The sequence below is a fragment of the Juglans microcarpa x Juglans regia genome, chromosome 7D (genome assembly GCF_004785595.1).
Source record: "Juglans microcarpa x Juglans regia isolate MS1-56 chromosome 7D, Jm3101_v1.0, whole genome shotgun sequence".
NCBI lineage: Eukaryota > Viridiplantae > Streptophyta > Magnoliopsida > Fagales > Juglandaceae > Juglans > Juglans microcarpa x Juglans regia.
In genome coordinates this window covers 22,524,259-22,548,397 of record NC_054606.1, presented here as the reverse complement: position 1 = coordinate 22,548,397, position 24,139 = coordinate 22,524,259, and the positions used below count along the sequence as shown (strand labels likewise).

General features: G+C 34.8%; 1 long non-coding RNA gene across 1 annotated transcript; it reads right to left on the bottom strand.

The window, feature by feature from the left end:
- Window positions 1-1,831: 1,831 nt before the first annotated feature.
- Window positions 1,832-20,785, bottom strand: LOC121238386. The gene is made up of 3 exons (XR_005935113.1): window positions 20,773-20,785; window positions 13,173-13,177; window positions 1,832-2,001 (listed from the first exon to the last, which is right to left on the bottom strand). It is a non-coding gene; the product is annotated as an uncharacterized LOC121238386 (long non-coding RNA).
- Between the last annotated feature and the right edge of the window lie 3,354 nt (window positions 20,786-24,139).

The window sequence follows — 24,139 nt, the reverse complement described above, 5'->3', positions numbered from 1 at the left end:
GAGTGAAAATACCTTCCGAATCCTAGAGACGGCCATTTAATCAATATATATTCATGTCTAGAGAGTACTAGAGCAGTAGAACCAGATTCAGAACAAAGAGTCAGATTAATATTGTCTGCGGCTTCTAATTAAAAATCAAAGTTCGTTCATGTTGTTCAATAATCATGAATCTTTTTTATGGGAAATACATACATACATACATACATAATATATATATATATATATATATATATATTTCTCCAGTACTAGTCAGGCCAGTCGATTATATAGCTTATAAATTATTCCCGAGTTAATTGATCATCATGACCCCTAAAATACATTTAATGATCAATCTTATCTTTCTGATCCATGCGCGCAGTATCATCACTAGTCCATGCCAGTTTGATAACCCAGTAGTATCACGATGATCAGTATTAGTAGTACTACTACTACTACATCCCGCTGTTTAAATTCATCTCTTTAATTATATGAGAACTTCTAATTAATTATTAGCATCTGAATACCATGTGAATCATGAGTAGTTGTCCGAAACAATTAATATGTAATTTATCATGACTGGTTCTAGTCTGAATAAACACATTTTTTAGATCATGCATGCATGATCATTAAGTGCATAGTAGAATATAAACAGATCATGAATATATATATATATATATATATATATATATATATATATATATATACACATACATAGTAGGAAACGGCCCCGGTTGCACCTGACATAATGATTTAAATAAAAAAAAATAAAAAAGTCAATAACTTATTTGCCTGGGAAAAGAAAATATAAGGTTAAAGAAAGATAAAAAATCAAGATTAAAAAAAATCTAAATTTCAGCAAAATATGAGAATTGGTCTGCATCAATATTGGATTATCTATTTACTCTCTATATAATAATAAAATATTATTAATTTTTTATTTTAAAAAAATTGAAACAAAAAGAAAGGAAAATGAGTATACTGTCAGAACAAAAATGACATAAAAAATTAAGAGACGTCAATTTATGTGCGCCACGGGACTATTAAGGACCTTTTGGTAAAACATAATCCTTTATTAAATTCTACAAGGGAGCTACACGTCAAATAGTCAAGGATCTTAATGAATTTTTGGTAAAACAAGACTTAACGGAAAAATAACAAAAGTTACTATTTACAGTTAGATAGCCACTTATTATAAAAGATTGATATATAATTAATTAATAGTGATTAATTAACCTTGCGTTAGAAGTAGGCCGTCCTGAATTCAGACTTCATGATTCTAATTTAATTTTAACTTGATCGTTTCAATTAAGCGTTTGAGATAAATATTGATGATTTAGAAAGTACAAATGCAAATAGTTTTTAATAACAGCATTAATGTGCAAGAAATTCAGTTTGAAATTGGGCTTTGATCATGGCGATCGATGAATAACATTCATGTAAACCTGATCCATTCCCTCCTGGCCGCCTGTCATTGAAAAACCATGCATTCGGCTGCAAGCCAACATGAAAGTGATGGTACGAATTTACAGCCTAATATTCTTGTTTTATCTTAATGGTTTCTGGCCTCGTAGGTACGACTTCGCTGCATCCTATTTATTTCTGTGAGAGTATGTGGACATTTGCGGCCACCAGCTTATAGCTAATTATAGGTCATTAAAGCTTGCTCGTGATCATCATAAACAACCAAAAACAGGAAAACGTACATGTTTTTATTTCAAATTAGACTTTTCCATTCAAGCTTGAGATATTAAGGTTGAGTTTGGTTTATTGAACGAGCTTAGTTCAAATCTAGATTTCTTCTGATATTTAAATATTTAACTCTAAAATTTAGTGATCTCAAATTATTAAATTTATCTTAACTTAAAACATCTTTATACATAAGACTCATAACCTTTTTAAACTCAACATATCTTTACATGTGAGACACACAATCTTTTTTAACTTCTCATAAATTCATCTAAATTCATCTTAATATTCAAACACATTTAAACTCATCTTAAGTGAACCTTACAAAACTCACTACTATTAAAAAATAATTCAACTCAGCTCAATATTCAAACGCAGCCTAACTCTCAAATCTTGGGTTATGAGATCTCTAATCAGAAATCCCAATTGAATGAGAACTATTTATGTCCATGATTAAACTTACCTACGAATTATGGCCTCCTCTAATGCTTTTGAGGGTGATGGGAGGCCTCATACTTGGCTGCTTTAGTTATGTGAGACTACCCCAACCGCTCATGCATATTCTGGTCGCTTCGCTCCAACTAGTGATCATATTCAATGTTCAAGAGTAGACAACTCGCTCTTAAAGCCTGATTTATTTTCACAAATTATCTCATCTCATCTCATCCTATCTAATCATTACAACTTCTTCAAACTCTCACACAAAATACAATAAACAATTCAAAATTTTCAAAATTCAAGAACAAAAATAATAATATAATAATATTTTATTCAACTTTTAACGTTCATCTCTTCCGTATAACCAAATGAGGCCTTAGATTCTGTAGTATTTGCACCCAATTGTCTCAGTAACCCCATAAGAAAGAGGACTTGCAGTACAAGAAAAAGAGGTTTTTGTCACGACACTAAATCGCTAGAAAAAGATTGAAAATAGCCGCAAATAAGTATTTCCGGAGAAATTTTTGTGTCACTGGATGCCCTCTTAAAGTTCTCGAAAAACTTTTTTGCGGAGATCTTTAACTGTTGTCAGAAATAATTACTTTTTGCGGCGGTTTTTCTCAATGGAAATAGGTGTTGAATAAAGTTGGAAAAAGTATGCCAAACCACGGTTAACAATGTCAGGAATACCTTTTTTGAGATTTTTCTCGCTAGAAATATATTTCCAGCGATTGATTTGTGCGGGAAAAGGTTATAGTGGCGCAGTTTATTGTGGGAAATAGATATTTGTGGCGGAAGTAAGTCACCAAAACAATCTTTTAAAGATTTAGAAAAAAAATTGTAACATACGACCACATATGTACAACTCTCTCATTAATCCAAATACAACCTCCAAACCACAAAATCAGTGGTATGTACTTATACTTGTGCATCTAGAATGTAGAATTGTAGATACCTACAAAGATGCACTAGTTTTAAACATGCAATGAGTTGTATGTACTTGTAGTTGGCAAATAAACATGCAACTAATTCAGCTAACATGTTCACCAATACAAGCATATAAATTACTATAAAGCTCTACCTAAGGAGAGATCATCTAAAGAGAGTTAAGTACAGTACTAGTGTATGCAAGAAAGTGACTGGTTGGCAACCAACAAAAGTTTAGAAAACTCCCTAATACATGAGGTTGACTATTTGTAGATATATTAGACGCCTCAAATGTTTCTAATGTTTCAGACTCACCCTCTATTGAAAGTGAAACCAAAGAGGTGAGAAAACATGTATAGGTTTATGGAATAGAAGCAATAGTCAAATATTAACTAGTCCATAGGGTGTTTTAGACATCCCATGTATTGATGGTGATGGGGATGGGTCAGCAGGCTAGAAATAGTTATAGAGCAAAAACTAGTTTTAGAGACATTCACTTCTAAAGAGGTAACTATTTTTCTCTTGCATATTATTTAGGAAATAACATTCCTAAAGCATAAAAGACTAACACTAGTAAGTCTGGCATGGAAAAGCAGAAAAGACGGGATGGTATAGGTTTTTTCATGAATTAAACGCATTTAATATATTACTAGACTTGATTCAACTAAAACAACTAATAAATTCAATTTTAATGACCAAATATTGGAGCCATAGTGATAAGCTTTTCCAATGCTTTTACTACTTAAAGCAGTCAAATTTTCTAGAATGAAGAAATAATTGTTCTAAAGTATCAATTTGTCAAAGTTGGCTTATGGCCCACTCACTTGGGCTAACAGGCATTGCAGTTGCTCAATTGCTAAAAAATTTTGAACTGGCCTTTAGAGTGAATAAGCCAAAGAGATTAGATCTGTATGAATTTTTTTCCTTCAATGGTGATTTGGTAGTGTCAAGGACTCAAGATTGCTGACAAAGAGCTCATAAAGATCCATTCCAAAAACCAGCATCACAGTTCCCAAAAGATAGACATCTACAAGTGCAATGTAGTAGTAATTAATGATTTGAGTACACTAACAGAGAACAAGGGCAAATGGCCTATCATGAGGGGATTTATGGAGATCAAGTCCCCATACCCCAAACCTTGTTTGTCCACAAGTTCTAGTGGAAGGTCAATGATTTTACGAGTTCCATCTATTTAACACCATAAGCTTCTCTTTCACAAAACCAACAAAGAAATCACAAAGTTATAAGCTATAGCAAACTTTTCCTCATGTTAAACTACAACTAAGAAAGTTCAGAAAAAAAAATAGAACTTGACAAAACCTTTCTTTATTCTACAATTATAATCAAGATTAAAACTCTTCCTGGAAGCATGCATAATTAGCTTTAAAAAAAATGAATAATTAGGTTTTCAAATAACCTTTTCTGCAGAGCAGAAAAAGTCCTATAGGAATCCTATATAAGGGATGCTCAATATATCGCATATGATGTTTCCTTCCATTTCTCAACCTAACAAGTTCAATTTTTTGAAAATTTAGTAGTTGGAAAACCAAAGAAAGCAAGACCTAACATGCGAGCAAACATTCAAGAGATTACATTGGGATGATAATATGCAGATATCATTCCAATGATCCATATATACTGATCAAGTCCAAATCTGAAATGCCATTCATGCAGACAAGAGAGATATGGTTTTGCAGGATCGATATACCCTGTCATCAGAAGCAACTGTTAAGCATGTGCAAAAGATACTAAGAATTGAGAATGATAGAAAAGAAAAAGGTGAAAATAAGGGGAAGAAGAAAATAATAGGAAGAAAAATTTCATAACCAGAGTATGTAATAATAACAATAGAAAAAATTACAAGAAAACATATTTAGACTAGAGAAATAGGATCGAGAGAGAATTTTTTCTTGATAAGTTAGCAAAAACATAAGCAAGATTGAGGGAGAATTTTGAAAATGAAAGCCACCTATAAAAAAAAAATTGAAAAATGAAAGCCAATATGTTGACTTGGAAACAAATTCTAGCATTCAGCAATTGAGTTCCATCGCTTTCAAATTTCAGGAGTTTTTATAAGGTGTGGCCAATTAAAAAGGGATTAAAAGTATTTTGGTGGCTAAGAAAATCTGAAATAAACCATTAGATCCAAATCCTTGAAGTGGTACAACAAAGGATATGGACAAATAAGGTCAACCAGTCATAAGCTAGAGGTTTTGGGAAAGAAAATGTCAATTCAACCATATTTTCTTCCGGATTTTTCATATATGGTAAGTTCTCTTGTATTCATTCAAAGTAGAATATATACATATATACTTTGTCTATGACTTAAAAAAATTAATGACCCCAACAATGGAGAAACTAATTGGAGACCAAAAAAAAAAAAACTCTTTATATGTTGTGGTCCTTAATCATTTTCCTAATTATCCCACTCCTTTTCTACCTATCAAAAAAAGTTATACCACTCATTTTCTAGTATCAGAGATTCGAATGCAGTCTCTCTTCCAAGTTACAAACTGTGCCAATGTATCTTCAGACATAAATTTGAATAATCGTTCGATAGCTCAAAAGATAAGCATAACAACTATATTAAAAAATAACTGACCTTGTCTAAATATAAATCCAAGCATGGAATCCGTCGCTGTGACATTGTGAGCTAGAAAGTAAAACATCAATTACAAATTAACCACAACCAGAATCACTATTCAACACAGTTTCAGTAATGAAACAATAATTGTTTTGGACACTTCACTAAAAATCAGAACTGTTATTTTTAATCCCATAAGATATAATAAAAATATACAACATGAGACAATAGAGAACATTAAGAAGTAAAAATAGGAATGATCAAAGCTTGGAACACTACTTAGTGCTGATGTAAAAACTAGAATATGAGCATTAAGCCAATTGCATCGTAACAACTTGGAAGTATTGAATTGAAGTGCTCATCAATGATAGCAAATGGTCCTTATAATCTAAAAGAGCAAGCAAACAATCACTAATCTATCCAATTGTTTTTGGGACAAAAAAAAAAAAAAAAAATACAAAATTCACAGTTTACAATGCTCATGAATCATCTTGTACTCGTATGAAACTTCAAAATATGTAGAGGCAGAAAAATGACCAAGTACATGATAATGATGCTTTATTCGGAGGAAAATGTAGAATACAATTTGAGTTCTGAACATAATGATCAAAATCTAAGACAAGTCATCCCATAGACTATCATATTTTTTTTATTTATATGTTGAATAAAACTTTTAAGAACGACCGAAACTCCATTGATATCAGTTGTGTTTAGAAACATTTAATACAAGTAATGCAAGAATATGTATCAAAGTTACATGCAAAAATTTCATAAAAAATGGATTCCCACTACAACAAATTTTAGTTTTTGCAGCCACTTTTTTTCCCATGTCGTATGCGTTTGACGCAAAAATACATTGAAGGCCATATACGGCGACTACAATTGTGACACAATAAGTTACCCTTTGCGACTAAAATTAAGTCGCCGCAAATATTTTGATTGAGAATGCCATTTTCCAGCGATTTTGGTTTTTTACGGCAATCCTAAATCGATGCAATAAAATCTGCTACTTTCCATTTAGTTGCATTGAAGTTTTTCGCCACAAAAAAAGGGTAATTATATATACTTCATTTTTTCTTCTTGCCCAATTCAATACCCTGACGTCTTTGTCTAACGCACATAGTGCCGAATGCGGCCCCTTCCCACGCCGCATCGTCACCTCATCATAGATGCCAATCTCTCTCTCTCTCTCTCTCTCTCTCCATTTGCAGGACAGATGAAACGACTCCGGTCGATTCGACCCTCTCTCTAACTTCATCTCAAATTTTCTCTAGCCCACAATTGTGCTGCCACAAGAAGGTATATATGGAAATGTCTATATGAATGCCACTCATCTGTCATGATTTTTCCTTCTCCCTGTATAGGGTCTGTCTCACCTCCTATCTCGGTATCTATTGTCCTACCCCTATCATCATCACATGATTTGTTTTGTATAATATTGTATTGTGTTTCGTTGACTTATGGGATTAGATGAATAAACAAATTTACCCTATTTGATTTGTAAATTTAGTAATCAATAAGCTAATATACTTCATGGATCCATGAGTTACCCTCTTTGTTAGATTTTGTTCTTTGAAATCCTTGAGCATTTGACTACTAATATGCAAAATTAGTGCACGAAAGTTCACTTAAACCCATTATAATGACATGCGGCTTAGTTACCTTCAACCTTACGTTAAGGAAGATTGAGTCATTTGAAGAACAACCGGTTTGAGTACTTGTTTCGTAGATGGAAATTTAGATATTAGTGCTGGCTTTAGTGATTATTGTTTCTCAGATAAAATTAGTTGGTCTTGGAATTTTGGGTAAATATGCTCCCCAAGGTTTAGCTTTCTCAACTTAGGTTGTGACTTGAAGGCAAGAACCAATGTTGAGAAAATTCAGGAATTGAAGCACTTTATTTCTTTATGGTTCATTCACAACTGTATATTACATTTTTTATAATCTTGTAAATGATAAACAAATTCACTAAGACCACAGAAAGAAAACATGCATACATATGGTTATTCGTCTTGAACCGACTAGGTGGAAGTAAACTAGTGAACTTTACCAGTTACACATTGTAACCCAAATTAGCTTTAACATTGGGAGTTATCATGAAGAAACTGGGCGCTGATTTATGTTCCTAATTTACAAGCATTTTGGTCCAACAAAATGCCTATATTCAGCAAAAATGACCATTTCATATTGGAATTTATGAAATCATCCCCTATTAAATGGGTATACATCATTCACACCATATACAAAGCATATAAAGTTTATTTTATATGCTTAAAAAACAAACTCGAAGTTAGTAATGATTAAGGGAGGGTTTTGACACTACATCTCGCAATGTGTCTTTTTTGTTATCTGAACCAATCCATGTTTCTTAGATCGGACGTCTATGATAATAAAATATAATGTTCAATTTTTTTTTTGGATGGACAAAACTTGGATGCACCTCACCGATAAGTTTAGGTCAACGGAATATGCCGAAAGGGTTAGGTAGTTCCTCAAATAATTTCTTCCTACCCATAAGCGAGGTAGAACGACATTTATTTATTTATGGGTATAGATGCAAATTACACTGATTGGATATTTTGTGGGGAGCAAGAACCCATGAATTTCATGGATGAGGATGAAGATGATAATGAAGATGATGACGATGGCTATATTGATGACATCGACGATATATTGGGTGACATTCATGCGGCAACCATTGTTGACGTTGATGAAGACATGGGTGGACATCTAGTGGAAACTAGCACGGTTGAACCCTAACCAACCACTTTTGAGAATTTGTTACAAGATGCTTGACGTTCACTTTATGATGGTTGCAGAGCATTTGCTAAAAAATCATTCGTTGTGAAGTTGCTCCACATCAAAACTGTTGGCAGGTGGAGTGTAAAGTCCTTTAACATGCTTCTTAAACTACTGAGAACAGCTTTTTCCGAATCACTCTTTCCAGAATCTTTCAATGAGGCACAATCATTATAGAGAGTGTTGGGATTTAGATATATTAAAATTCATGCTTACCCAAACGGTTGCATACTATTTTGGAAGGAAAATAGCAACAAGCAAGAGTGCCCTAAGTGCAAAGCCTCTAGGTGGTTGTACTCCACACCTTCTAAACGACCAGTGCCCCAAAAGGTAGTGCGGTATTTTTCTACTAAAGCCAAGGTTGTAGAGACTATATATGTCAAAGAAAACTATAATATCCATGAGGTGGCATCAATCAAAAAGGGTACACGATTGAAGTACTTTGCGGCATCCTACCAACTCTAAGGTGTAGGCCACATTTGACAAAGAGCATATTTGGTTTGCTGAAGATGCTCGAAATGTGAGGATTGGTCTTGCTAGTGATGGATTCAACCCATTCAATAATATGAACGAATCCTACAGCATATGGCCAGCGATTCTAGTTCCATAGAACTTGCCTCCTTGGTTATGTATGAAAGATTCATTCTTCATGTTGTCTACACTACTTCCTAGGCCTAAATTACCTGGAAATGTAATTGATGTTTATTTACGCCTTTTAGTTTATGAACTACTTGATTTGTGGGAAAATGAGATTGATACCTATGATGCCATTGTTGACGAACAATTTCGGTTACATGCAACTTTATAGTAGACTATTAATAATTTTTTGGCATACGGTAATCTTACTGGTTGGAGCATGAAAGGGAAGTTAGCCTACCCTTATTGCAATCTGGATATAGAATCTTTGTGGTTGAGACATGGACGAAAGCATTGTTATATGAGTCATCGCCACTTTCTACCAATAGGTCACATATGGAGAACCAAGAAGAATCTTTTTAATGGCAAAAAATATCATCGGATGCCACCTACGCAGCTTTTGGGAGAATCTATACTGCACCAATTAAATAGCATTGGTCATGTAGATTTTGGCAAAGCTAGTAAAAGGAGAAAGCGCACATCTGAGGAGTTAAATTAGACAAAACATAGTATCTTCTTTGATCTACCCTATTGGTCATATTTGAAATTTAGACATAATCTCGACGTGATGCAAATCAAGATGAACATTTGTGACAATGTGTTAGGTACATTGATGAATATTCCAGGTAAAACAAAAGATGGTATCAATGCCCGTTGGGACTTGGTCGAACTCGTTATAAGAAAAGAGTTACATTTGACAGAATATGGTAATCGAGTTATTATCCCTCCAGCATATTTCATGTTACATGGGCATGAGAGGAAAGATTTTTGTGCATGGCTGAAAAGTGTAAAATTTCCTGATGGTTTTGCATCGAACATTGCAACATGTGTTAATGTTAGTGACTGTAAAATATCTAGTATGAAAAGTCATGATACCCACATATTCATGCAAAGGCTACTGCCAGCGGCAATCAGAAGGTACTTAAGACATGATATATGTTTGTCATTGATAGAACTTAGCACATTTTTCAAGAAATTATGTGCACGGACATGTAAGAAAGAAGTTATGAAATGTCTTGAGACTAACATCGTCCTCATTCTTTGCCAGATAGAATCAATATTTTCACCAAACTACTTTGACGTAATGGACTACCTGTCTGTCCATTTGTCCCGAGAGTTGTACGTTGTAAGACCTATTCAATACAGGTGGATGTATCTGTTCGAGAGGTATTTGATAAAATTTAAGCGGTATGTGAAAAACAAAGCCTGCCTAGAAGGGTCCATTGTTGAGGCATATATTTATGTAGAATGCTTGACATTCGCGTCAATGTATCTGCATGATGTACCAACTAGCTTCACTCGAAACGAACAAAACATTGATGTTGGTGTGCAAACATCCGAAATATTTGCATTCTCAATTTTTACTCAGAAAGTGCATCCACTCGGTAATTTAGTACCTATCCAGTTAGAGAAGAAATTATTTAAAATTGCCATATGGTACACCATCAACAACTGCACCGAGATTATCCAATACTTTGAGTAAGAACCCGTCCAACCATGGCCTTCTACTTCCCGTGAGGGTTAAAAGTTACATTAGTTCTTTCGAATCACTTAGCCATAAAACCAATTTTTTAATTCTTGTAGGGAGCACTACAACATCTTGAAGGAGCACAGCATATCTGATCTGGAGAGGAGGCATGAAGTTGAATTTCCATCATGGTTCAGGAAACGTCTAAGTTAAATTGATCATTATATCTACCCGACCTTATTTCCATTAACAATATGTTTTAATCATTGGCATTGCCTTTCTTGTCTTGTGGTCATCATTTTATATTCAAGCATTGCTGGCTAGGGATCCTGACAATGTATCTGAGGATCTTTATGCAATATCTTGTTGGCCTGACCCTTGGATGGGTTCATATTCTGGATGTATAATGAACAAAATACGATTTCATACAAAACATCAGGAAATGAACCGTAAGACACAAAATAGCCATGTCCTGGTTAGAAGTGAACACCAATCCAATATGATTGATTTCTATCGTGTGTTGAATGACATATTGGAGGTCAGGTACATGGGATGGCGGCGTGTATGGTTATTTAGTTGCGATTGGTTTGACGTTGGTGATGCTACTCGAGGGATCAAGATGGGTGAGCATGTTACAAGTGTCAATATGTCCAGAACTTGGTATAAGGATGACCGTTTGTATTGGCTCGCCAAGTTTCGCAAGTATTTTACCTAAAAGACACAAAACTATCTAGTTCTTGGCACGTCGTGCAAAATATCACATATCGAAATGTCTATGACATTCCACAATTGCATTTAGATGATGATGGAGATGACTCTAGCGAGGCCAATGTCATCTGGGAAGAACAATCTTCTGATGTTTATTGAGATGCGGACATCACAGTCAGAATCAGATTCCAGTAATACCATGTTAGGCGAATTTAGTGAGGAGGACCTAGTTGGTGATACCGATGTAGAGACCAATGATGACACCAGTTCTATGGATGACACTAATCGAGAATGGGATTCAAACTAAAGTCTTAAGTTTGCATCACCACATTCGTATTCATACAGGTTCCATTTGAGTATGCATCTTGGGTGTACCTACTTTGTAATAGTTATTGTATGATTCTCATAAATTTCTTGATGAAATATGCATGTACTGCTTTGGCAACTTTTCTTATATTTTGACTCTTTATATCAAATTCTCAAACTTCGACTTTCCATAAACGAAAATAAATATTTATAGTGACAAGAACAGTCAATACCTTAATTCTCAGACCTGTTGAGCTTCTCATATTATGTTTTTTTTAGATTATTTTGATGTCTGTGATAACCAAACATCTTCAGTAGTGTGGTGGAACCAAAGAGCCTTCAATAATTTGAGGTAAATCTCCTTTACAACTTTTATGTTAAAGCTCAATGATTTTTGGTTCATAATGACTATGGTGGCTATCGATCCATGCCTTGTGTTTATTTGAGTCCCATTTTAGCCTTCGATTCCTTAGTCCCAGTCCCAAAATTGAGACATGGTTATTTATGGAAAGGATGGCACTGAGATATGGTTATGTATTGTTTGGAGGATCTTTGACATTGTTGTTTGTGGTCAAATGATAGAATAAGATTACATGGGTTTTTCAATGTTGTTTAAAAATGTTTTTGTATTACAATACTGACTCCTTTGTGCACAACACGTAGTCAAAGGAATGACTATGACTCCGTGATACGTGCTCTGTCATATCTGAAAGTAAATAGAAATGCAGAGTAGACATGATGTCTAAGCTTTTTGAGGGGGCCCTATAGGAAACCCATTACAAGAAAATCACTTGTTATAATCATATTAAAAGGCTCTCCATTTTTTGTAACATCTAAACTTTATTTTTAGTTGCCAAGAAGTAAAATGTTAGAATAATAAGATATTTATGAAGAAATAGCTTGTATAACATTGGGCAAACACAAAAAAGACCTGGCTTGGTTGAAGTTTTTTCAGTTTCTATATAGGGAAGGAGGAAAGGGTACAAATAATAATTAGCAGCTCAGCAAGCTGGTATGCTATGAAAAAAAATGTGATTTGATTTGGTGTCTAACTTTTCTTCAGTTACCTCATAACTTGAGCTGAGGTGAATTTATCTTTTAGGAAAGTATTAAAAATAGCCCTAATTATATCTTTTCATGGAGTTGGTACTTTGAAATGATGTTTTTGATTTATAGTTATTTGGATGTGAAAACAGTTCCCTTGTGCATTATATGTGGAGTAGTATGATGCTACCACATTCTAAGTTGTCATGCATACATATAAAAAATAAAACCAATTACTTTTTTAACCCTTAATGTAGAAAATTTTTAGTTATCGCTATGAGGTTTCTATGAAGGGTGATGTATTTGGCTGGGAGGACTTATGGTGTTGAGGTCTTAGATAGTTGAATAAAACATAACTTCTGTATGTGTGAGTTGCACACATTTTCTCTGCCCCCTGGTTACACAAGATTTATTAACGCCTTGAATGATTTGATTTGTAACTAAACAGATGGACAAGGTTGTTGGTGATGAGTTGAAGATGGTGAATTTGGGTGATGGCCGTAGATGGTTGAAGAAGATGAGTTGAAGAAAGTCATGACAAATATCCTGGAGAGTATCATGTTGCCATTGGATGAGTTGTAGCAACTCATCTGTAACTACAACTTCAGTATCTGCTAAGACCCTTAACTATAAACATTTCAAACTAAATAATAATATTAGAATAGATAGTTATCTGCAGGTTTGGTTAATGAATACTATTTACCATTTGTTTTGTATTGTGTAAATTGAGTGTGCTAATCGCCATGTAATGCTTTAAACATGTTGACATTGAAGTGGAGCCATGAAATGTCAACGGGAATCCACAAATTAACAATTAATGATCCCAAATTAACCTTATCAAAGATAGATAATCGAAGATGTTTTTTGGCTTTCAGAAAAAAGTACGTGTATTCATATTAAGTTTAAATTGGCTTCTAGAAAAAATGTAGTATATTCAAAGATAGATAATCGAAGTTATCAATAACTTAAATTGATAGTGTATTCATATTAAGCTTTAATATGGAAATCATATTAAAAGCCATTAGAATACATTCTAAAAAGTTAGGAAAAAAAGTTGTGGATTAAAAGGCACGGCTGGCATGATCTACAAGATTCTCAGACTAGATGTTTACATGATGGGTTCCTAGAAAAGTCATAGGTGGGAAAATAAACCCTACTTGGCGGGGTGGGAAATATGGTAAAGAGCAAATGAGTAATCTCATGATCTCAATCACAGTAGAAAATTATTTTCAAAGGCTACAACAGATCAATTACTTATGCCATTTGCTTTTTATTGTAGGAACCCACGCTGGTGTTCATTTTCGTATCTATCTCAAACGGTGGAGTAAGGACATTCATTTACCAGCTCACCAACTAATAAACCAAGTACCTATGGATTTTTTATCCAAGATCAGAGGGGATGGTAATGTCACTGCCTCCAATGTTTGAACTATAAACCTTGGAAGGTCCATGTAAACCTAAGCTTCTAAACTCTGTAAGGGGTTTCCTACACTCAAGCAACCCAGTAGTTTGAACAATTAGGGTTATCTTTCAAAAGCCTCTGGTGAAATTCATGGGGGTGAGGAATCGAAGTAAATCTTTGTACTAAGTTTCAAATTTCTATAAACATGCATGGGTTATCACCCAAGGAGATGTATGTCAGTTTTGAGAGACATAAGAGTCTGAAAGGAGATGTACCTCGCGTGAGGTCCGAAGGCCCAGGTTGCACCACACTTTCCTTCTTCTTTCTGAACTAGCTAAGGCATTTTCAACCAGTCCTATCATAAAGGTATTGGGTCACACAGCTATACATTACCTTTCAAGCATTAGTAAATCTATTGAAGCTAGGTGAAAACAAAGAAAATGGGAGAAAGGAGATTCTCCTATCAATTGTTACTTTATCATTAAGATTAGAAGTAAATAGAAAATCCTTAGCCATGACTGGCTTGTAAATTGGGTTCAAGCAATTTCATTAGCTTTACTATGCTGTTGATAATATCCCTTTATGCAATGTTTTATCGATCTACATTTTGTCCCCTGATTTATTTTATTGGAATTGTTGGTATGTAGATCCTAGTTTGTTGTCTTTGTATCACAAAAATTTATCAGTATCATGACAGTACTAAATGGTGGCTTGCTATTTTCATGGTTTATCAAATTTTTGGGACCTTATTACATGCTGCTCTGCTTATCACAAAAAAATCTCAAGAATGAGAACAGATCTTTACTCACTTCTTCATGTAAATGTCAAATTTTATCCATGGTAATAAAATTGTTGGTCCACTTATTCAAGCATGTCAGTCTCATGCAAGTATATTTTTTAACATAAACACCATAGCGTAGAATTCTCTACAGTGATATAGATGTAATGATTTTATGACTACAGCAAACTGCAGTATCACAGAAAGTGGTTTCTCTGCCAAAATAGATATGGTGCGAAGTATAAGAAGAAGAGTACGTGGACGAGGGGGAGGATTTAGGGGGATTTTAGTGCACATGCCAATTATACAAGATGCACAATCACCACCAAGTAATGGTCCGACACTAAAAGACGATATTAACTCCTTATCAGACGACTCAACCCAACCACCCGATGTGGTATTTGAAATTGAGCTTACAGAGTAGCTGGATTGTACAAGTAGATGATGCTTTTGTAAAAATACAAGATTTTACTAAGGTTTTATAACGTAGCAAATCATTATTGTCATAGATACATTTCTTAATAATATAGTGTGGCCATACGTACTTGGTTTTTACACTTATATAGTATTGACAATTTGTGGCTTGATTTTGGTCATTTTAGTGTCTATAAGTAAGAAACAAGGTCGTAGACTGGCAAAGATTACCAAATTTGACATACTACGAAAAATGGGATCAATCTCGTTGTTGATCAAGGATGGGGACACTAAGGTGTCATGCCAGAATGCAAGCATATTCAGTGGATGGGAGACATGGATCATCAAGCATTATGCCGACATGGATTACCAATGTTGGAATGAAGTGCCAGAAGCTGAACAAGAGGAGTTGTGTTGTCATGTCCGAGTAAGGAAGATTGAGTATCATGCAGTGTGGGTTGTAATGTGTTTTATTTTATATACTTACCTCATACATATTAATGTTTTTTTGTGTATATGTGTAGGCTGACTTTATTATAGAATGGGAAAAACAAAACCATCGGAAAACGGTTACCAAGCAACCATGTAGGAGGTTCAAGTCTTTTCAATACGACTTATACAAAATTTACATTGGGTATGGAAGTCATAAAGTTACTTGAGCAAGAGGGACCGATTTGGTGGATCAAGCGGTGTGGAGAAATGAATGCATGCGCTAGTGTCATAAGGGATGTCAACCATTTAGAGTTATACACATGTCAAATGAAGAAGAGCTGGCAGCCAAGCATAGGCTCGATTGCACTGAGGTGGAGGGCTGCAATTTTTTCTGTTATTCATTTGTAATTCTATAAAAAGGCCCATGTGGTCCATTCTGAGTGTGAGATGAATATAGTTGAGAATAGACACAAGAGAGAAAAGAGAGATACATTTGAGATAGGCTTTTATTCACAAGGGTGTTTGAGAGGGTGTGATCTTGTAAATTCAAGAAGATTGTATTTCACCTTCATCAATAAAGAAAATGTTCCTAGGTGTTCCTGCCATGGATGTAGATCATTAAGATCGAACCACGTAATATCTTGTGTGTTCTTTACTTTTTTTATTACTTACAAGTTTCTGTAAGTTTCTTGGCAATCTTGGTTAGAGACAATTTCTAATCTAGTATAAGACAACAACAAAGAATTGCAACAAGTGGCATAAGAGCCAGGTTCGATGGGGACTGTCAAGTTCGATGTTGAGAAATTTACTAGAAAAAATGATTTTGGGTTATGGAGGATTAAGATGAGAGCACTTCTGGTTCAACAGGAACTTCAAGATGCACTTCTTGGTGAAAAGAACTTGACTTCTTTTATCGAACAAGGAAAAATCTGAGGTCTTGCAGAAGGCTCACAACACCATAATCCTTTCTCTTGGTGATAAAGTCTTGAGAGAAGTTGCCAAGGAAGAGACATAGTAGGAGTTTGGCTAAAACTATAAAATCTGTACATGACCAAATCCTTGGCAAATCGACTCCACAAGAAAACTAGGCTCTACACTTTCAAGATGGCTTCAGGTATGTCTATGGAAGAATATCTTGATGAGTTTAACAAGATCATCTTAGATCTTGCAAACATAGACATAAACATAGATGATGAGGATCAGACTATTCTACTACTAAGTTATTTAGATACTTCATATGTTAATCTTAAAGAAACCCTGATGTATGATAGAGAAAGTTTAACATTGGATGAAGTATAATCTGTTCTGCACTCGAGGGGATTACAAAATTAGGCAAATATTAAAACAAAAACTGGAGAATGTTTGATAGCTAGAGGCAAACCAGATAAACAAAATCACAGAGGAAAGAATAACAAAGCAAGATCAAAATCAAAGGGGAATCAAATAAAATGTTTTATCTGTCACAAAAAGGGACACTTTAAGAGTGATTGTCAAAAAAGGAAACAAAATGTGGGGCATAAACCAAAAGAGGAGGGGAATGCAGCTGTTGTATTGGATGGTTTTGACAGTGCAGAAATCTTGAATGTCTCAGAGGTGGATTCAAGGAAGGAATGGTTCCTAGATTCAGGATGTTCATTCCATATGTGCCCCTCTAGATCATGGTTTGAGACCTTCACAGAACTGGATGAAGGGCATGTCATCCTTGGAAATAACAAATCTTGCAAGATTCTGGGGATTTGGTTAGTAAGATTAAAAATGCATGATGGTATGGAAAGACTACTAAAGGAAGTTAGTGACATACCTGAGCTGAAGAGGAATTTAATCTCACTAGGAATGCTAGACCAATCTGGATGCACTTTCAAGTCAAAATCTAGGATTTTAAAGGTTACCAAGGGATTTCTATCAGTGACGAAGGGAGTAATTAAAAATTGGCTCTATACACTGGTAGGCAAGACAGTTATTGGGGAGACAACTCCTATTCAAAACAAAAGGGAAGATAAAGTTGTTTTGTGGCACAGGAGGCTGGGTCATATAAGTCAAAAGGGTCTACAAGAGCTTGAAAAACAAGGTTTACTTAGAGAAGAAAAGCTTGCAAAATTACCATTCTGTGAGGACTACATATTTGGGAAGTCTACAAGGGTCAATTTCAAAACAGCAACTCACCAAATTAAGCAGACCTTGAATTACATTCACTCAGACTTATAGGGGCCTGCAAGGGTAAACTCACATCGTGGAGCAAGGTATTTTTTTACTTATGATTGATGACTACTCAAGGAAAGTATGGGTATACATTCTGAAAAGTAAAAGTGATACATTTGCTAAGTTCATGGAATGGAAAACTCTAGTTGAAAACCAGCTTGGCAAAAAAGTTAAAAGGTTAAGGACAAAATAACGGCTTAGAATATCTATCAAATGATTTTAATGTTTTCTGTCAAAGGGAGGGTATGGCTAGGCACAAAACAGTAAGGAAAATCCCTCAACAAAATGGTTTAGCTGAGAGGATGAATAGAACCATTTCGGAGAGGGTAAGGTGTATGTTGTTAACCTCAAGATTACCAAAAATCATTTTGGGCTGAGGCTATTGTTACAATAGTACACTTAATCAATAGATGCCAATCTTCAGCCTTAAACTTCAAAACACCATAAGAGATGTGGTCTGGAAAGCCATCTAGGTATGACCATCTAAGAATTTTTGGATGTGTAGCATATGCACATACCAAAACAGACAAGTTGGAACCTCGAGCACTTAAGTGCATTTTTGTGGTTTACCTAGATGGTGTTAAAGGATATAAGCTGTGGGTTGATGAACCTGTGAAACAGAAATGTATAGTTAGTAGAGATGTGATTTTCAATGAAGAGCAAATGGTTAGACAGAAAAATAATCAAGAATGTCAAGCACAACAATCTACCACAGCTAATATGCAACTTGAGGTGGAGCAATCAATAGATTCACCATGTCATCAGGATACTCAAGTGAGAAAAATCGAGGATATAAGCTCAGAGGATAGAACTCAAGGTGGGGAAAACTCTTATAATCTGGCCAGAGATAGAGAGAGGAGAGTTATCAGACCACCACAAAGACATGGGCAAGCTGAACTAACTGCTTTTGCCCTAACTGTAGCTGAGCAAGAAATTGAGATGGAACCAAGATCTTTTAAGGAGGCCATGGCTAGTAAAGAGACTGATAAATGAATGCTTGCAATGCTAGAAGAAATGGAGTCTCTAAACAAAAACAAAACATGGGAAATGGTTCCAAAACCAGGAAAACAAAAGCTAATTGGGTTCAAATGGATCTATAAAAGGAAAGAAGGCATACTAGGGGTTGAGCTACCTAGGTACAAAGCTAGGTTGGTAGCCAAGAGGTTTACACAGAGAGAAGGGGTGGATTACAATGAAATTTTTTCCCCTGTGGTTAAACACAGTTCAATAAGACTGTTACTTTCATTTGTTGCCTACCAAGACATGCATTTAGAACAACTAGATGTGAAGACAGCCTTCTTGCATGGTGAACTTGAAGAAGTTATATACATGCAACCACCTAAAAGGCTTCACAACTAAAACCACTAGGAGTCAAGTATGTTTGCTTAAGAAATCACTGTATGGACTTAAACAGTCCCCAAGGCAGTGGTATTAAAGGTTTGACTCTCACATGATTAAAAATGCTTTGAACAGAAGCAATTATGATAGCTGTGTATATTACAAGCAAAATGAAGGAAACCCAATATATCTACTGTTATATGTAGATAACATGCTCATTGCTTGTAAGGATAAAATTCAAATTGATCTAGTCAAATGCATATTGAAATCAAAATCTGAGGTAAAGGAGCTAGGCCCTGCTAAGAGAATTTTGGGAATGGAGGTAGTAAGGGAAATGAATAAAAGTCTACTCTATTGATCTCAAAAGTCATATTTCCAAAATTATAAATAGGTTTGGTATGGATCAAATAAAACCAGTTAGTACTCCTATTGGGCAACATTCTAAACTGTCAATCACTCAAGCACCAGAAACTGGTGAAGAGAGGGAATTTATGGAGAAAGTTTCATATGCTAGCATGGTGGGGAGCATCATGTATGCTATGGTATGCTCTAGACCAGACCTGACTTATGCAGTTAGAATAGTTAGCAAGTTTAGGAGCAATTTAGGAAAACCACATTGGCATGCTATCAAATGGGTATTTCAAATGGAAAGAGTGCCACTAGCAGTTTTTTGTGACACACTAGGCCATCACAAAATTGTTTAAATTTGTAACGCCATGTAATTTTTTGCAATGAAAGAATAGTCCCAGAAGATAACAACTTTTAGCGGCGATTTATTTTTATTTATGGCGCAAAAACATGGTTGCTAATGAAATATTTTCCCTACCATACCGTAGTTTTTGCAATGCATTATATGTACTTATTGCAATGACCGATACAGATGCAAAAATAAATGTTTTTTGCGATGATGAGTACGTCTGCCGTTTAAAACTTTTTCTGATGGATTTGTATCGACCATATAGCGGTAAAATGTGTTGGACGAAAATAATCATTAGTAGCGAATTAATAGGTTTTTGCGGTGTTAGTTTTCGCCGTGAAAATGGTTCTCTGTTGTTGTGTCCTCACCAAAGAATATCATCACAGAAATGATATATGTAGAAGATAGCAAAATATTAATTGCTTATCACCAAAGGATTATAATTCATTATCGTTTATAAAAAAATCATAATGAGCGAACTCAAACAGCTTGAGTCATTATTGCTCTTGGTCTTCTCCATACTTGAGTCCACAGTACTCAGAAGTAGTAATATCCATAAGCAACTTGTGCAAACTCCTGAAGGGAACCTCGTAAGGATACTTGCTGGAATTGGCTTCGGCTATATGTGGCCGTAAAGCAGGTTCATCAATTTCCTGATAATTTCAGACCATGGCATTAGCAAGCAATTGAAGCCACAGTGTCTACCACAACTCTCTAAGATTCATTTATAAAAAATATGGAGCATGCTTTGACTGGCAAATGCAATACTAATAAGCATTTTTTTTTTAATTCATACAATTCAATTTAATAAAAAAGTGATGAAACTTAAATACACAGGATGCCAGAATTTTCAGGTTATCAACTTGAAGTTGGTCAAATCTTTAATCTACAAATGCAAACCTGGGCTACTTATGAGCTTGGGCTTGGAGTAAAACACCCTCAACTTATGATCATGGGTGAGCCCAAATTGAAGCAATCTAGCTAGAAACAGATCGAGTTCCCAAGAAATATTACAATCTTCAAGGGGAATTAAACTAAAGGAGGCATAATATATAATTGATACATTAGTTTTTGTATCTTGAATTTTAAAATTAATTCGATATTGTCATATATAGCAGATGGGTACGTTGTTGCCTGTTGGGTTTCTGGAAACAAAACATGAAACAATTTAGAGGCATGGTAGGGGTGCAGCCTACATGCATACATCACCTCCCAAGAACTTTTTATTTCTTTTGGAGGGGAGTGGGGTTTTGGATTTTTGTGTATAAAAGTAAAATAATTAAATGGGGATCATGGCTGGGGGGTCCTTTTAAGCTGACCACAGATTGGTATCAGTGTAAGAGAGCAGAATAATATAGGCAGGCCATAGATACAGATGAGGCAGTAGGGTGGCTGACCCAATGGCTTTTACAAGCTGGGGACCTCTCTAATAGTCTATGATCATGTATAGTCCTATAAGCAATTAATACTTAAGTGTTGTCTTCTTTTACTTTGCTTCGTCGATTTTAATGCCTGCCCTTTTGCATGCTTCAACCCTCCAAACAAAGGACATGTGACTCTCCTAGCTACAGCCCAAATCCCTATATCATTTCACATCTAAAACACTTTGTACGCCTTTATCTTTTTCCTGTTTTCAATGAATTTTTATTGTTTCTCTAGAGACACGTATTTAGCAGCATGTTTTCTTATATAAATAACTCTCTCTGTGAGATGCGTCCTCATCAAGAGGAGACGGAGTCACTTATTCTGAATTAGTCAAATATATTTTTAAATTTTAATTAATATCACATAAATTTAGATTTATCTATTTTATTTAAATTTAATCTCTATATTAAATTATCAATTTACTTCCTATATAATAATAAAATATTATTATTTTAATAATTAATTAATTAAATTTATTTTTATCACATTTTATAATTCTATCAATTAAATGTTAATAATAATTATACTCTAATTAAATTAATATTAAAAAAATTATTATTAAATATTAATAATAATTATATTCTAATTAAATTAATATTAAAAAAATATTATATAGATGTGAAATTCAAATTGTTTTAGAGATGTTCAATCTAATGTGAAGTCTTTTTTATATAGATTATTTAAATTTTAATCATCTTTTAACTTTGATCAAATCAATAAAAATGCTCTTAGAAGTTAGAACAGCGCTGGTTTCGATTCAAGAATAACTGAGATAGTTTTAGATGAAAGTTAAAAAAAATATTATTAAAATATTATTTTTTTAATATTATTATTGTTTAAAATTTGAAAAGTTAAATTATTTATTATAGTTTATATGAAATTTAAAAAAAAAAATTATAATAATGTTTCTAAATTCATATCTGGTATATGACCCATCACGTAATTAGGCGAATTGCAAAAAGGTTTCTGATGACTTTTGCTCCAACAAGGGTTCAAAATGAAAATTAAAGGGATTAATTGTGGTGGCAAAAAGTCATGACAATTTCGATGAAAGATCTGGTTTGTGGGACGATAATTATAGGTCATTTCTACAAGTCGATGGCCAGATGTCACTGTACCATGAGAGATGGCACATCGAGAGAGACGATTTTATTACTAATGTTTTTTTTTTTTTTTTTTTTGTAGGTTTATTATTACTAATGTTATGCACACTTCTACTTATTTTTATCGAAATAAACATGCCGTACAAAATATAATATAAAAATTTTTCAATTTTATTACAGCTGTTGGGCTGCTGCGCGTGAGATTCACTGACCAATCATAAAGGTCTGCCGTTTCTAGATGATGGCTTGGTAGTTTATTAGTTAGTATACTAGTACGACGCGTGTCGTGTCCCTCAGAGATGCCGGAATGCTGTAGACTAGATGCTTTCCCACTAGAAGAAGAGAATCAAATTTTAGAAACCCTTAAAATGGTACACAAATTTGAAGTGATTAGGGAGAAAATGTCAAAGATAGAAGAAGAAACTGGCTTTAAAAAAAAAAAAAATGTAATGATATTTGTAGCAGTATTGGTCCAGTGTTTAAGTGCCACGTAATTTTTTTTAAAGTAAATAAACACAAAAAAATGAATTTGTTAATAATAATTTTTTTTAAATAATTATATAATATTTATATTATGATTGTATATAACATTGTTATTAAAAATAAAAAATAAAAACAAAAACAAACAAATAAATAAAGTGGATGGATCAGATGCTACAGAACCCAACCTTGCTTTTAAAATGTCAACTGCTTGCTGAGTCTTGTGGCCCATCATTTCCCTCTCTACTGTTAGCCCTAGAGCTACGTCTTCAACCCCTACCACAGAAAAGGACATGACCCCCCATCTTCCCCTTGGTGGGCTTCCTTAAACCCAGTACCCCCCAAAAAAAATAATAATAACGAAAACCCAAAAATAGAAAATTAATATACCTTTGAAGGATACGTGGCAAGCCACAATACACTAAAAAATTGTAGTAAAAGCGAAAAAAAAAAAAAAAAGAAAAGAAAGAAAAATCGAGTGTGAGGACTTTAAGGAGAATGTAGGGGCCCCATTCCCATTCCCATTCCTTTAGAAGCTGCAGATTTCCCAGATCTGGAACGACCGTCCGTGACAAAAACCTCCTATTCGGAATCGCCCACAAGGATGAAGCCACGCGTACAACACCCAAAGCCCCCAGAAACGCGCCTTATATTCCCACTCCAGGTGGGTCCAATTGAGAAAACGACAGGCGCGTGACTTAAGGAAAAAGCCAAGTGTAGGTGGGGGTGGGAAAAATCAATCGCGGGTTTTATTGAGAAGATTGAGGTGGGTGGGCTCGAGGCGGCCTCGGCATGTGCGTTGCCTACAGCCACAGACACAGAGAGAGAGAGAAACTAGACCTGCGCTGCGCTGTAATACAATACATAATATTGAATTTGAGGCTGAACAGCGGCATTTACATACACCATTCTTCTCCCCTACAGAAATTGCATCACACGCTCCTGCCCTTCTCCACAATAGCACGAGTGGGACGAGCTAGCGCCGCTTTTCTTTGATTTTTGGAAAAAAGAGTTGGGAAGTAAGCGAGCGTGGATGTGTTTGAGTGTTGGGGAGAGGACTTAGGAGAGATCAAGAGTACTCAGTGTTACTGTAGTTTATGCAGTGATTCATAATGTTTAGCTCTGAGTTGTCTCCACTTTCCCACTCGATTTACCTTTATACTGTTCTCTTGCCTTTGGTTTTTCTCTCTTTCTTTTCTTTTGCCCTTGCCTGCTGCCTCGGGAAAGTCATCGCGGCCCCATATCGCCAATAATGCTAGCTGCTGCCCTCTCTGCAGTATCTCTCTGCTTTGCTTT